At 52.6% G+C, this 3,834-nt stretch overlaps 1 pseudogene; it reads left to right on the forward strand.

Annotated features, from left to right (window-relative positions):
* The first annotated feature begins 208 nt into the window (after positions 1-208).
* LOC101769030 lies at positions 209-2,141 on the forward strand (annotated as a pseudogene).
* The last annotated feature ends 1,693 nt before the right edge of the window (positions 2,142-3,834 follow it).

Raw genomic sequence — 3,834 nt, forward strand, 5'->3', positions numbered from 1 at the left:
CAAGTCCAAGAGACCCGATCAGCAGCAAACCATAGACGATTTTTTTGTCGCATTCAGCAGCTAACACAGACGGGCCCACATGTCAGTTTTGCCGTCCACGTCGTCTCCTCCCTCCCTCTCATCAGGCTCAGTCCTGCTGGTTGCTCTCTCATCTCGATCTCGGTTCCCCTTTTCTCTCCTCATACCCTGTTCTTCCCGTAATCTCACCCTTCAATCATGGATCCACGATCTGCAAGCCCAGCATCCTCACCGGCCACTCCAACCCTTCCGTAGTAGTTCCTCCTCATCGCAGTTCAGCTCGGCCTTCCGCATCAGCTCCTTTCCCTCAAAATGGCCGTGTGGCCGGCGGCCGCCGCCTCCCTGCTTATCGCCCTTCTCTCGTTCTGCGAGGCAGTACGGGCCATCAGGACGCACGGCGGCGGCGGCGGTTACTATGTCTCCACGGTCGGGGACCCCAGCATGCGGCGCGACGGCCTTCGCGTGGCCTGGGAAGCCTTCTGCAACGAGGTCGGCCAGGAGGCCCTCGGCATGGGCAGCCCCCGCGGCACCGACTGCTTCGATCTCGGTTGATGCTCTCATCCTGTCTTGACCTTCCATTCTTCCACACGCCGCGGTTTTCCAAGATTCGATTATCCAGCAAGGCTAGCTAAATCTTTGCAGAAACGAGCGCTGGCGAGCACGGCCAGCCGGTGCACGAGGTGGTGCACCGGGTGACCGACGCCGACAACGACCTCCGCGAGGGCGACCCGTTCCCGGGGGCACCGGCCGTGCTACGCGGCGGCCAAGGAGCTCTACCTCCGCGGCCTATGCCAGGTGCCTGACAACCCCACGCCGTGGCAGTTCTGGATGGTCATGCTGAGGAACGGCAACCTCGACACCACCGCGGCCATCTGCCCGAGAACGGGTGCCGGGCAAGCCCGTCCCCGCAGACTTCCCGGTTCCCCTTCCCGGGGGGCGCAGGCCGGTGCATGAACCAGCCGCTGGTGTTCCACAACCGCACCGCGCTCGGTGGCGCCGGCCGGTGGCTACGCGGCGGTCTGTTCGTCACCTACGAGCTGGACGCCGCGGATCTCGGCAGCGGCGACGTGTCCTACTACTCCGTCACGTGGGAGAACGAGGTGGCGGCGAGCGCCGGCGGCCGCGGCGGGGGGTGGGTGTTCCACCAAAAGCTGCGGACGTCAAACAAAGTACCCGTGGCTGATGCTGTACCTGCGCTCCGACGCCACCAAGGGATTCTCCGGCGGCTACCACTACGACACCAGGGGCATGAACCAAACAGGTGCCGGAATCGCCGGACTTCAAGGTGAGCGTGACGCCGGAGGTGAAGCAGGGCGGCGGTCCCAACAGCCAGTTCTACTTGAGTACCTAATGGACATGGGCAGCTGCTGGAAGAACGACGGCCGGCCGTGCGATGGCGACACCGCGACGGACGTGACGCGGTACAGCGAGATGATCATCAACCCGGAGACGCCCGTTCTTCATTAGGTCTTATGGCTAGTTTTAGTTTGTCATTAGTGGTAGGTCGTTTTTTCTTCTTCCTTTCTTTGTAAGTTTTTCTTTCTGTTTTAGGTAAGAGGTCGTTTAAATCTCTATGCAAATCTTTGCTTCTTCTTAATGAAATAGGCAAGTTGTCGGAAAAAAAAAACCCGGAGACGCCGGCGTGGTGCCGGCCGTCGAGGATAGACTAGTGCCCGCCGTGGCACACCTTCCGGAACGGCACCCGCGTGCACCGCGCCGACACCGCCCGCTTCCCCTACGGCGCGTACCACGTCTACTGCTCCCCCGCGCAGCGAGCCGAGCAGCCCACCACCTACTGCGACGCCTACAGCAACCCACAGCTGCAAGAGATCCTGCAGCTCCTGCCACACCCGGTGTGGGGCGAGTTCAGCTACCCCACAGCCAAGGGGCAGGGCTGGGTCGGCGACCCCAGAGCCTGGGAGCTCGACGCAGGCGCCCTGTCCCAGGCGCTCTACTTCTACCAGGACCTGGGCACGCCGCCGGCCAGGAGGCGGTGGACGTTGCTAGACGTGGACACGGAGATATATGTCCGCGAGAACGCCGAGGCTGAGTGGACGCTGAGCGGGTTCGATATCCTTGTGTCGGACACCTGCATCAAGTCGCAGCAAGGAAGTTGCTGGTAGAGTAGGTGGAGGGCGTTTCTCGCGGATGGATGGAGCTCGCTTGCAAGCATAGCAACACTAGATGCACTTCTGATATGATCAAAGGGAGCATCACGTTCGTGTAAACAATTCTGATTGAAACTTGTAACAAATGGTTGCTCAAAAATGTTAACAAGGAAGAGTGGAAGACGACATATAGACAGTAGTACTGCAAAATAAAAGAATTCATCGATACTCCCTCCGTCCCAAATTACTATTCGTTTAGGTTTTTCTAGGTACATAGCTTTTGCTATATATCTAGACATAATATATATCTAGATGCATAGCAAAAATTATATACCTAGAAAAGTCAAAACAAATAGTAATTTGGGATGGAGGGAGTAGTAATTAGACATAAATTTTAGCAGTTGCCTTCTTTTTTTATGGAAATATCGATGGTAATTGATCGGTAGCTAGGTTAGGGGCGTGGCCGTTTTTACCGGTGGACTAAACCACATCATCATGAGATACCGGATACCTCCCTCATTCCATAACCTAAACTGGTTACTATTGCAAAAAGTTACTCATCATCCTGTAATGGCTAACCCTGTTTTTGAGTCACAAAGTAATTAGTTGATCATGTTACACTACTTTTTAGACTACTCGTGACACCAAAATGATCAACACACTAGCTAGCATGTTAGTTAAATACCGCATCATGCGAATTCTCCCATTCTTGCCCAATTGTTATTAAACCATTTGTAACACTTTCCTTTTTTTAGTGGAAACCACTTAGCTTGCAATACTGCCTCCAGGTGATGAAGGATAGAATGACTGTGCAATATGGCCGGTACAGCGAGATTCTGCAGCACCAGATCCTAAGGAAAGGGACTATGTCAAGATGGAACCCAGTGCCAAATCTTCCATCACCGAGGTTGAATCGGACACCAGATCCTCCATTGTTGAGGATGAATCCAACTCCCAAAAGACATCGGCTCAACGATTGAATAGGTACAAATTATATTTATTATTTTCATGCTATTTTTTGTTTTGCTGACATTTCTCATTTGTTCTCGTGATGCTGAATTTGTGGGTCTCTCAGTTTCGTATGGCCTATCACTTAGTAACTCAACCTTGTTTCTGGCCATAAGGATCAGGTTGTTTATTGTCAAAAACAAAATGGTTTCAATCCGGAGCAGCATAAAGGATCAAGTGCTACTTTTTTTAAAAAAAAAACTGATACAATACTTTGGTCCAACGAAGGCCTCCGGAGGCACCGGTGCGTAGTGGAACCCTAAGGCATGACAGTAATATGAAGAGAGGCAGAGGAAGACCAAAATTAACATGGGAAGAGGTAATAAAAGGATATTTGAAGGGATGGAATATACCCAAAGATTTAGCCCTGGATAGGAGTGCTTGGAAAATAGCTATTCATGTGCCCGAATCCTGATTTGTGGCTCTTGTTGGGTTTCAACTCTAGCCTACCCCAACTTGCTTAGGATTGAAAGGCTATGTTATGCAAACCGGCCAACAAATGGTAGCGTCGATGTGATCGATCTCAAGGTAGATTTAGTTTCTTACCCAAGTCGGAAGCCCCCAACCTACCTATGTTTTTTTTATTCCAGACCCGTTTAATTCGCTTCCATAGGGAGTCGAACCTAGACCTACTGGATGCTACTCAGGTACTCTAACCACTAGGCTAGAGGCCCTTCATCAATGTAAATAGTGCCCGCAA

This window comes from Setaria italica, chromosome II, assembly GCF_000263155.2.
Source record: "Setaria italica strain Yugu1 chromosome II, Setaria_italica_v2.0, whole genome shotgun sequence".
Classification (NCBI taxonomy): domain Eukaryota; kingdom Viridiplantae; phylum Streptophyta; class Magnoliopsida; order Poales; family Poaceae; genus Setaria; species Setaria italica.